This window comes from Meles meles, chromosome 13 (assembly GCF_922984935.1).
Source record: "Meles meles chromosome 13, mMelMel3.1 paternal haplotype, whole genome shotgun sequence".
NCBI classification, from domain to species: domain Eukaryota; kingdom Metazoa; phylum Chordata; class Mammalia; order Carnivora; family Mustelidae; genus Meles; species Meles meles.
Genome location: NC_060078.1, coordinates 78,838,065 through 78,850,734, shown reverse-complemented (window position 1 = coordinate 78,850,734; position 12,670 = coordinate 78,838,065).

The window sequence follows — 12,670 nt, the reverse complement described above, 5'->3', positions numbered from 1 at the left end:
TTCCTAACAACACAGCTCCCCCCATTTTTATTACTTCTGTGACTGCGTTCTTCCTCCTCTTTCATCAGCAGTAAAGAGCCTAAGACAAGGAGAGCTTGTGAACTTTTTGTTTAAAAGACTCCAGGGAGAGAGAAGTGGAGGGAACCTGCCCATCATTTCAAAGCCACTTGACCCCGGTGGGAAAATGGGTGATGTCATGGAGCAGGAAGAAGGTGGGTGTCCCGAGCAAGCAGGAAGACCACAGTGGAGCTGAGAGCACCTGCCGCCATCATGGAGGTCTTTCATCACCAGGAAGCCCTTGTCCCGAGGCCCTTTGTGGGTGGTAAGAGGCTCTGGGGGGGACCCCCACCCCATTCCAGCAGCATCTGCTCCCTCTCAGGGCCTGCCTTTCCCCTGCCCACTGGCTCAGAAGCCCGTGTGTCAGCAGCATGTCTGGGCGGAAGACCAGAGCTGTGGAGCTGCTGGTAAGAGCAACAGGGCGGAGAAGCTCATCAAAGCTCTGAGGCTCGGCCCCCAGGCCCCATGTGTGAAGGACCTTCCCCAGGCAAACACGATCCTGATGGCCACTTGCTTGCAGACTCTGCAGGTGAAACCAAGCATCCTGCCCCCTTCCCTCAATCCAGGAGGCACGGCCCACACTGGAACCCTATAGGTTTGCATGTAGTTTTTACTTTTCCAGCAGCAAAAACCTTTCCTAAATAGAAATTCATGGGAAGCCCCCAAAGATAAAACAGGTCAGTAGAGCCCTTCAGACCATGGTAGGAGGAGTCCCCTGCCGGGTCCGCCAGCCCTTCCTCCTTTCTGTCCTCACCACCCTCTCTCTTACAGCACACCCCATTTCCTCCTATAGGGCAGCCTGTGTGAATTCCTGGAGGGATTTCCACCCCTCCTTTTACAGGACAGGGAACTGGAGGCCTAGAGAGCCTCCGGGGATTGCCAGAGGCACTGCCCCAGTGCTGAGCTGGGGTCCCAGGCAGACTCCCCAGAGCCAGCAACTGCCCTCAACTTAGGTGGCCTAGCCCCCTTTCTCTGCAGACGGGCTCTACGCACGGACAAGTGCCCGGCCGGCCACCAGGGGGAGCTGGAGGCGATACAGTCTCCCCAACACCGCCACCGTCACCGGGTCTCAATCTCTTTGAGTCCAGGAGCCCTGTGACCTGGGACTAACCAGGGTTATTGAGCTGAGGGTACTAGAGGGAGGCCCGAGAGCCTGGGTGGGAAGGGGTGGGCTGCCACAGCTTCAGAAACAGCTGTGTGTTTCTGGCCCCTGGGTACCAGAAGTCTGTGTGACCGTGGCTCCCCTTCAGTGTCAGGTTGACCCCAAAATCTGATTTGACAGCTCAGACCTGCTAGCCATTGTTACCATGGTAACAACCCTTGGGGCACCGTGTCTATGATGCTTATGTTGCCATTCAGCTTTGCTCTCAGAGACCCTGTCTTCCCAACCAAGCTCCAAGGGACCCCCGCCCTGTGCAGCCCGGCCATGATCTGAAGACCAAACTGTCTCCCCATCCCTGCTGCTCCTCTGAAATCACTGTGTCTCAAGCAGACTGGGGCTCGAGAGGCATTGGATATGGAAGGTGGGTCTCAGAAGGAGGTCCCACTCCTGCTTTCCAGGGTCACCGACATGTAGCCTCGAGATGGGGACACTGAGATCTTGGTGGGGGGGGGGGGGGTTAACAGAAAGCCAGGCCAGTGTCTAGGACAACTTCCAGCAGAGACTGCCTCCCATCATAAGGATGGAGAGTAAGAGGATTGATACAGCTTACTGTCCATCAGGACACAAGCCAACTGAAGAATCTTCCAGAAACGAAGTCTTTAATGACCTCTGAAAAGTAGAACTCTGATCATGTTCCTCCCCTCTGTCTCAGGATAATGCCAAGAGCCCTGGCATGGTGTACAGGCCCCACAGGGCCAGCTTACTCCAGTGATAGTCCAGCCCCAGGGTCTTTGCTGTCTCCTCTGCCTGGAAGACACTTTCCCTCAGAAATCTGTGAGTTCACTCCCTTCCCTCTCTAAGATTTTTTCTTTTCTTTCTTTCTTTTTTTTTTTTTTTAAGATTTTATTTATTCATTTGACAGGCAGAGATCACAAGTAGGCAGAGAGGCAGGCAGAGAGAGAGAGAGAGAGGTGGAAGCAGGCTCCCTACTGAGCAGAGAGCCCGATGTGGGGCTTGATCCCAGGACCCTGGGACCATGACCTGAACAGAAGGCAGAGGCTTTAACCCACTGAGCCACCCAGGAGCCCCAGATTTTTTCTGATATATGTCTCCTCCCTGCAGACTTTCCTAACCACCCCTCTTTAATGCTCCCTAACCCATCCTGGCTTATCATGCTCCACGTGCCCCTCACCAGCTGGGGCCTCCTTATAGTTTATGTCTTTACTGTTTTGCTTGTCTGCTACAATACAAGCTCTACAAGGCAGGGATCTGTGTCTGTTTTGTTCACTGCTGTAACCCCAGAATCTATGTTAGCACATAGTAGGTGCCTCCAAAATATTTGCAGACTGAATTGACTGAATGAGTGTGAGGAGATCTGGAAGGAGACCAGGACTGTTTACACAGAGTGAGCTCTACATTAACTGGGTGCTGGGTACCAACCACATGCTAAAGATTATATTTATTCATTTCTTCACTCAGCAAATATGTCCTGGGCACCTATGATGTGCCAGGCACTGCTCTAAGTAATGGGGCTAAAGTCCAAAGCCGGGCAGACATGCTACCTGCCCTCACTGGCTTTATAATTTAGGGTAACACAGAGAACAGACAAGAAATAAACAAGCAGGGATGAGTATTTCAGATTGTGGGAAGAATTAGGAAGGAAGTGAACAAGGTGATCGAATAGAGTATTGGTGATAAGAGGTACTTGGGACGAGGTGACCCAAATATCACAGTAGCTCAATAACTGCTTTGGAGAAATCTGAGGCTCAGAGAGGGCTAGTAACTTACTCAAAATCACACAGCTAGGAAGTGGCAGTGCTAGAACTTGACCCAGAAGTCTGACTCTAATACCTGGTATTTTCTCACTAAACCCCAAAACCTTCCTCGTCCTACCCCTAGGAGACTGCATTTCCAATCCAATGGTGAGCCCTGGGTTTGAGTGCCATCCACCAAAGGCCATCCTGATATTCAGAAACATTCAAAGGAATGGGTAAAGAAAGAAGATAGGCTCTAAGGTCTTCAGAACAAGTGCTGATTTTTTTTGACCTATGCCCTATGAAAGACCCTAGGTCCCCAAAGGAGTGAAGAGAGAGTAGTTTTAAGGACAACATTAGCTCTAGACCAAGACAACTGGAAGCCACATAGGTAGCTGCAGTCCAGAGTTGGCTCACAACAAAATGGAAAAATAAAAGGAAATCAGAACTGTGTTTCCCAGTCTCTCTCTGCTGCCTGTCTGCCCCTTTCTTTCCCTACCATCAGACACTCGGGAGCCATTTCCCCTTCAACAACCATCACCATTCTCGAAAGAGTTATTTACAACTCTTTCCCACGAGGCACAGGTTAGTGAGGCCCAGTGCACTGCCTCTCCAAGGGGGTCGTTATAACTGAGCAGGGAGCCCCCAAGGGTGAAGGTCCAGTGGTGAAAGGAAGGAAGCAAGGGGAAAGAGCCTGGGAGACGGTGGGGGCACCCTCATGTGAGACGTCAGCATCACAGAGCGTTAGCCTTTTCAAGTTCAATTCACCCCAGGGCGATCAGGTTCTAGGAAATCCAGTTACACTAATTATACTCACCAGACACTAATTGGTAAGCCGGGGGCCAATTCATTCATTTACAATAGGAGTATACTTTGGCTCCAGAATCAGTCTGCTTGAAAGACCAAATTATATGCCAATAGTTTGGTGAGCAAAGAATAAGAACAAGGAAACTGGATGGTATCCAAAAGAAACTCTCATCAAGATAATGGAGCCTGTCATTGTCCTTTCTTGGAAGTCTCTGCAAAAGGAACTATTCAGGGCACTTCTAAATGCTTGTGGTCATGACTGCGCTCCCAATTCCCAGACATGCTGTCCCTGCTATGGAAGAAGCATGGGAGACTCTTAGGCAGGACACCTCCAGCCAGAGCACGGGTGAGCTTGGGCCACAGCCAGTGTGGTTCACTTCATGATTATTTGTTTCAGAAGGATAACATTTGGTGGTCGCTTTGCTACATGAAGAGATTGAAGTTTAGTTATTTCAGGAGAAGTCTTGGGACCCAAAGGGGCTGATGATTGGTCAATGTCTACCCAGAGGGCATCCTGAACCATAAGATGGTCCCTCATGCTCGTCTCCTACAACACCTGCAGGGTTAGAATTGACTGGGAAGGTAGTAAGAGCCCAGTGGAACAAGGCGCCACTGAGAGCACATGCATCCAAGTGTGTCCTCATTGCTGCACGTGGCCTTGAAGGACGGAGCACCCAGTTCCCTCCGGATGGGCAAGAACATCAATACTCATGTAGGTTCATCCAGGCATTGGTTACACTGAACTGCTGGTTCTCAGAGTGAGTTTCCTGAACCCCCAGGGTCAGCATCACCCAAGAACTTGTCAAAACCAAACATCTTGGGCTGCAGAGCGGCCCCCAGCAATCCATGCTTTGGAAGGCCCTTCAGGTAACCCCAAGACTTGCTCACAGGACAGCGACACTAACTAAGCAAACTGCAGGGAGCACACCTACGTTCCTGGCTCGTATCCCCAACCAGGGGCACAGAGTCCAGTGAGGTACAGCCCTGCACTGCAGGAATGTGGCAGGGCCAGTGGCCGTGGGGAAGATTTTGGCAGGGGGAGATCACTGAAGTCAGAGCCATAAGCTGGGGTCCAGCTAGATGCCAGAGGAGTGGGAACAGTGATGGGGGAGCCTAGAATGTCCGGTTCCGCTTTGAGTCATTGGGACACCAACTAAAGGAGCCACCACCTGAGACAGGGAACTCGGGAGGAAGGAGGGGGGATGACACTGGGAATAATGGGCGCTTTCCTGAGCTCTGCCCCCGGTCCCTGTTCTTCCTCCCCTAAAGGATTCCATCTACCCCCACAGCTTTGCACCTCTGACCCTGATTCTCTACCCAACCGGCTTCCCCTGTCTTTGGCTACCTGCTGGAACAAAACCCTCATCTACATATTCAGTTGATTTAAGCCTGGAGAGACCAGAGAGGGGCCCTGGGAAAGGTGAATTGAAGGTCTAATAAGCAGCCAGGGTGGCTGAGATTGGGGCACGAATCAGAGGGGCCCAGGCCCAGGGTAAGGTGGAGAAAACCGTCAGTGGTTCCAGGGGTCTGGAACATGAAGGTCATGGGTGTGCTGAAAGGCTGGGCATGGGGTGGTTGATGAACTGAGGAGGAGCAGAGGCACCGATGAGGTGAGGTCTGGATAGGTCACCATCCGTATGCGGGCACCAAGGACAGGAGAGGGTATGGGCTCTGTGCCAGGACTGGGGTCTGGCAGCATCAGGCTGAGGTTCCAGAAGTTCCAAAGACCAGGGGAATGGCCGTGGAGGATAAAGGAATGTCACTGGGAAGAGGGTCCAAGAAATGAAAGGTTCTGGGCTGTCACACTCCAGGCAGGCCTACTGTTTCCACATATTTATTGTTATGAACCTGTTGATTTTCAAATAGATTTTATTTTGGGATTAGCACAATGCTACCATCCTGTATTTGGTAAATGAAAAAAAAATTTTTTTAAGATATATTTATTTATTTGAGAGAGAGAGAGAGTGCGGGAAGGGGCAGAGGGAGAGGGAGAGAGAGAGACTTTCCAGAAGACTCCTGGCTGAGCACGGAGCCTGACATGGGGCTCCATCCCAGCACCCATGATCAGGACCTGAGCCAAAATCGAGTCAGCCACTCAACCAACTGAGCCACCCAGGCGCCCCGAGAAGGTTTTTAAATCCCTATTTTCATCACCATTTCATAAATTAATGGACACTAAACCACCAAGAGAGAGGAGGGATGTTAGTTCAGAGTCACCTGCTGGTGAGGGCTACTCTCCCTACTGCTCAGCCCCAGGGCCAGCCCCCCACCTCAAGCCTGGCCTCACCCCACAGCCCCTAGGCCCCCTTCCAATCTCAACTCCATCCAGCAGCTACAGGGAGCTTGAAAAAACAGGATGGATCCCGTTGTTCTGCTGAAGCCTTCGGGGGCAATCCTAGTGCATTCACAGAAAGACCAAACTCCACAGCTGAGCCTGGGTCGGGACCACATGTCTGTCTAGTTGTCCTAAGACCATCCTGCTTCTTACTCTGTATCCTGACTCTGTATCTTGACTGCTGGAACCCACTTCCGCTTCCACCAGTATCCTGGTGGGATGATTTGATGGAGCATCTCCCCTTGGAATCCGGAACTCTCTGTCCATCTCACTCTCTCGCCTTTAACAAGGAGTATAAGCCTTACAAGCCAGTGAAGCACTAGCCGGGGACAGAGGAGGGAAAGGGAACAAGGAAGAGAGCAGAGCTGGCTCACAGGAGGGAAGATACTGGTGGGAAGGGGACCCGGATTCAAACCCAGCCTGACCATTCCCAGCGCTGCAGATCTTCACACTTCTCGGTGCCCCGGGATTGGAGGTCAACACGAGGGGAGTCCACTGGGACATCCATCAGGCCCACACCACCTGCTTTCCAGGCTCAGAGAGGCTGCCTCTGTCCTGCTCTCCTTCTGACTCTGAGGAGGGAGGCAGTGGCTCTAAACTCCAAACAAATAGGCCAAGGGGAGCAGCCCGAAGGACAGCCATCACCCAGAAGGAAAGCTTTTTCTTTAAAAAGAAGATCATCTGTGGCCCACATTGCCTGTAGTCCGAAGGGAGCTCAGGTGGCAGGTATGGCCCCGCAGATGAGGAAGCCATCGCCATGGCCCTTCCACTCTGGAGAACTGGTTCACCTTGCGTTCAAGGCATTGGTTCAAATCCACTGCTTTATTCATCAACAACCACCACGTCAGTCTCTGTCATGGCCTTGACAGGTGGTGTTGAAAACCACAACAAATGCTGTGACTCCAAGGAAATTCGAACAAAGGAAGAATTTTAAATACCTAAGGGGTAAGGACAAGCACGCAACACTCAGCCAAACCAAAGAAACAAATGTGCCCGCTGTGTCCCCAGAGCTTGACAACAGCCCAGCCATAATGGACGTCTTATGTGCGTCCAGTGAAGAAGGAAGCCACGACTGATGACCTCCACAGAGCTGTCTCTGACTCTCAAGCTGGTTCCTTGAGTGAGAAAGGTTTCGTTCCTATTTCCTTCTTCCTTATTACAACACAAAGGCCCGAGAGCCAACGCAAGTGTGTGTGTGTGTGTGTGTGTGTGTGTGTGTGTGTGTGTGCGCGCGCCAGTGTGTGCACACATGTGTGCCCGGACAGGATCCCCCGGGAGAGGTCGGACCCACCACTTCACTGGATGTAACTGGGCAAACACATTTTTTCCATGACCTTAAAGTGTGATTTTGATCAGGCTGAGAGATTAGTGCCCTGCGGGGAGCTGGCGCCAGGCCAGAGAGCCCTAGCCCTGTGGGAAGCGCCATGCTTACCCAAGGCTGGGCTGGAGCAGCTGAGCCCTCCAGCACCTCTGGGGTCGCTCCCAGAGTGGCTTGGACTCTGTGGAGGGGGTACAGACTGGGAGGCATGCCAGGGTTCAACCCTTTCCTCATGCCAAAAGTGCCAGGGCATGGGAAGGGCCTTAACGCTTTCTCATTCAACCACGAGAGACTTATTCAAGGTCTCTTTCCTTCTCTGTCATTGCCCAACCATGTTTCAGAAACCAGGATTAGTCTGTCTTGCTTGCCTCGGGGAAGACTTTTCTCTCTGCTGGCCACCAGGGCCCACGATCACCCTGGGCCTCCTCTCTCTCACACGCCATGTGGGGCTGGGCCCTTGCTCCAAAACAATTTCATGCAATTTTCAAAACCACATACGAAGTGACAGCAAAGAAAGAAACTTTTGAGACCTTGTAAAGGGAAAACTGATGGTGGGCTAGGAAAATGAGGCCAGGGTAAAATTACAAACCAAACTGGAAATGCCATAAGGCCCTCCCCTAGAGGACTGTAGTTGCTAGAGATCGATTGGAATTGTGGCTGCCTGCTTCCTAGCACCCAAGCAAAGAAGGAAACGAGATCAGCATAAGATTTAACCCATCTGTTGTTCCGAGAGGTGTTAACTCTTCTTGTTTCCCAGACCTGAAAAAAGCATTTCCCAAAGGGTTCATGGACAGATTACCCAGGTGAAGAACAGTGACTGTCAGGCATAGTCCCCCACCCAGAGGTGCCACTGTGTGAACGAAGAGGATGAGGGGCTGGCTGTGCTTCTGTGCCATCCTCCTTCCCACCAGCCTCGGCTCCAGCAGAGAAGCTGCTCTCTCTCGACGCCGTTGAACGCCGAGGACCACCCAGCGTGTGGCCTGTGCAGCCCAGAGATAGGTATCTGCTGCCTTTCAGTTCTTGCCTGACAGGAATTTTGACTTTGACTTGATGAAAACCTTCCATCCTATCCTATTTTCTAACACCCCAAACTCCTGGAGGACTTTCACTCTGCTACGCAGACAGGTGTGCAAAATCTCAATCCCACACACGAGGTTGCACACGTGGGTGCCCTACGCCCTTGCTCCTGCTCCTCCTCCGCTTCCTCCTCGCTGCCAGCAGCCCGGGTGATGTGTTCGAGCCCCACTTGGGCTAAGAAGCCTCCAGGAAAGGTAGTTTCTCTTCTAACATTTGTTATTTCTCTCAAGAATTCTATAGAGTTGTCTCTTCTTTCCTCAGAAACCAAGAAGCCAAGGAGAAGGGGAAAAAGTCACACACTCCAAAGGAGAGAAAACTGCCTCCCCCACATAAAAGACACAGAATGTCCTCGATCACAGCATGTTGTGGGTTATATGTAAGTCTTGCTATTGGATCGAGTGACCGTGTTGAGGGAGGAAGAAGGATGAGACATGTTAAAATGGTGTCTTGACGATATCAGACAGGGAGACAAACCATAAAAGACTCAACTCTAGGAAACAAACTGAGGGTTGCTGGGGGGATGTGGGGGCCAGGGACGGGGTGGCTGGGGGATGGGCCTGAAGGAGGGCACGTGATGGGATGAGCACTGGGTGTTACATGCAACTGATGAACCCCTGACGTCTACCTTTCAAACTAATAATACACTATGTGTTAGTTAGTTGAATTTACATTTTTTAAAAAAGTGTCGCTTGAGTGGGGATGATTCCCCATCTGAGAAATGTTAAAAACAGAACAAAACACATATATGTTAGAATCAACAAAAATAGATTGGTTAGAAATGACTATTTTCTTAGATATCTTCCCAATAGAAAAAGAGAATTTAGAGGTCACCTAATCAATGTCCCTTATTTTCCAAGGAGGAAATGGAGCCCCAGAAGGGGATATGTCTTCCCAAGTCTGGAACCCGGTCTCCCGATCCCCTAGTCAAGGGTCTTCCTGGTCCATCTATGGCATCCCTACAGAGCTCTCAGGGCTGGTCTCCTTGCCACTCTTCAATCATGCTCCGCTGGCCCGTAGCAAGCTGTAAAGAAATCTGCTAGATAAAAGTAGAGATAAGAGAGCCAGATTTCTCCAAGTTGGCTTCCGGGTTGAACCAGAAACCACTTGCCTCCCATAACCCTGTGGCGCAAAGGTGAGAAGGGCTCTCCCTGGGGACGGAGAAACCACAAGCTGTTTTTTCCAGGTCCTACTAGAAGGATCTTCATTAATCACAGAAACTTACACGGGTCGGAGCTGGCTGATTTTCCATTTTGTTTTTCAACAGAACCACATGCAATGGTGGGCTGCTGGGGTTCCCCAGGATTCATTCTAAGATTGGGGTCACAGAGCCGTGGTGGGTCCCCTAGGAGAATCATCATGGAACCCGGTTTAAAACACAGATGCCTGGGCCCCCCACCCTGAGATTCTGATGCATCGCCTTTGGTTTTGGGCCTGGAGATGTTTCTGTTCAAACTTCTTGGGTGGTTTGGGGACACCCCTAGAGAAACGCTCTGAGCAGGGCTGGGAGGAAATTCAGAATGGGGCCGCAGGGGATTCATGTGAGATGAGCAGAAAAGTGGTTTGGGTTGCTGGTCTTAAATAGCTCCTCAAGGACTCTGTATATAATTCAGTGGGACATGGGGAGCTCTGGCAGGGTTTTGAGGAGGAGAGTGGTGAGAGGTGAGTTTTATAAAGACAGACGGCAGAACAAGACATGACAGCATGTCCGTATTGGGGTACACGGAGGCACACATATTTCGAGAACACAGTCATACCCAATGCCCCGTGCCAGGGGTCTGGAAACCTATGAGGAAGAAGAAAACGATCCCTGCCTGAAGGCACTTACAATCCAGCTGGAGAGAAATGTCACTGGCACAGCGGAAAATAACGCAGGAAAACCACTTGGCCTCTTAGAGACCTCTGAATCAGGACTGGCGCTAGAGACGCGTCCTGGAGACTTCAGGATGCAAATGGCTTTAAGAAAACAGACTTCAGTGAATTCAAAGACCTTTCTAAGCTTGTCTCTGGGGCACAGATAAGAATTAGATCCATAATAGTAAAAGATTTATGAGGCGGTAACTAGCAGTGCCTAGACATTAAAAAATTTGTATCTTCATCTAAATTACCTATTAACTTTTTACAAATAGAAAATCACCAGTTGGTTTGAACTGTTATCTATACAAATGATTTTTTTTTTAATTTAAAAAGTAAAAATGAACTCACGAACAGTACAAAGATTGCCTATGCTGGGGCTGCTGGGTGGTTAGGGCCAGGGGGGCTCTGTGAAGCCGGTTCTGTGGACTCGGAGGATCTACCCAGGCTCCACAGAGCAGGTGAGGGCTTCCACTGGGCCCCGCAGATAGGGACGGGAAGATCCTTGACAGTTCTAGGAGAGATAGCCCCAGATCTCGTAAGTGCCTGATCACAAACCATTTCAGATAATTCTAGTATACTGACAGGACAGCAGCCAGAGGGAGTTAAAATGAGGTAAAGTCTGAGTCCCGAGTTATCACTTGTGCCCAAGTTTAAAACAGTCTCCTCAAAAACAGAAGCAAAAACAATAAACCGAAAAACAAAAACAAAACCAAAAACAGTCCTGTTGACCAATCATTGCAATCAGTGATCAAAATTTAGTTCCCAGATCTTGTAATTTCATAATGGAAGAAAAATTCCAATTTTTTTAAAAGAGAAAATGCTTTATTTCATTTAAGAGAGCAAACTATATCCCCATCTTTCACTTTACATTTGTATTAAATACATTTCCCAAATAAATATCCTTAAGAAGGATAATACAGTTGTAGGGGCCCCTGGATGGGTCAGTCGGTGAAGCATCCAACTCTTGATTTTGGCTCAGGTCATGATCTTGGGGCCATGAGGTCGGGCCCCACGTTGGGCTCCACACTCAGCACAGAGTCTGCTTGAGCTTCTCTCTCCCTCTGCCCTTCCCCCTGCTCGCGCATGCACCTGCGCACATGCTCGCTCTAAAATAAATAAATAAATCTTTAAAAAAAGAAGAAGAAGAAGAAGAAGAAGAAAGGAGAATACGTTTTTGTCTTTGCCCTGTAATACTGAGATGGAAGAAATTCCACGGTAATTTTTCCTAATCAACTCTGGCCATAAGCCTCTCATTCACCAGTGCGGACGAGAAGGCCCACACCCACCCTCTCTCAGCGCTCCTCCTGCCTCCTCCAATGACCCTCCCTGAGTGGTTAACTGACGCTGTGCCACTCCTGGTCTTTCCATCCACCTGCCACTGAAGCTGCTGGAGGCAGGTCTTGCTGCACCTGCTTTCTGCCCCGGCTAGCTGAATCACAAAACTGTGGATGACCTTTGTGTCTGAGCCCTAAGCTTAGTGCCCAGGCTTAGTGACCCCAGGCCACTAGCCCAAAAACTACTTTGTGAGTCAAAGGACCACAGCATTCTATTTCTGAAGAAGTTCCAGCCCAAGTTTTCTTACTGAAATAGGGGAAGAGATTCCCATTGAATACATTTTTAAGGGAAAAAAAAACAAAAAGTAAACTTGTGTTTTGATGATATCGTCAATTACACTAATTTGTGGATCACTTATACTAGCAAATTTCTAAAGGATGAGCACAAGTTTTAAGTAGATTATAAAATAATAAAATTAATGGCTTCCCATCACACACAGGCTCCCGCCTATTCTTAAAGAATTTATGAGTCACAAACCCAGCCCCGGAAAGAATCTTAATTACATTTTTCTTTACCCAACAGACCCGCTCTTCAAACTTTGTGAGAAACATTGCGTTAATGGGACCCTATTTGTACGGCAATTGGGGAAGTTGGTTATTTAAAGGAATCCATCACGACCCCTCTCATACCTTAAAATAATGTTTCCTAGTGATTTGGGGGTGGGGGGAGTCAGACATTTTTTTCCCCAGTTTGATTGAGATATCAGACATACAGCATTTTTAAGTGTAAGGTTTATAGCATAATGATGTGCGTTACTTATGACAACTATAGTAAGTTTAGTTACTATCCAGCCTCTCATATAGAGGCAGCAAACGGGAAGAAGAAGAAGGAATGTGTTTTTTCCTTGTGATGAGAACTCTTAGGATCTATTCTCTGAACTGCCATGGCGACTTTCGTGGTCACGCTGTGCCTCCCAGCCCTGCTGTTTCTTTGTCCCCTAACTGGAGCCGGGCTTCTTACTTATCATGTCACTCCAAGAGTTAATTTAGTTCCCTTCACTTTTAGCTTAAATTTTTCTTTCTGGTTGGCTG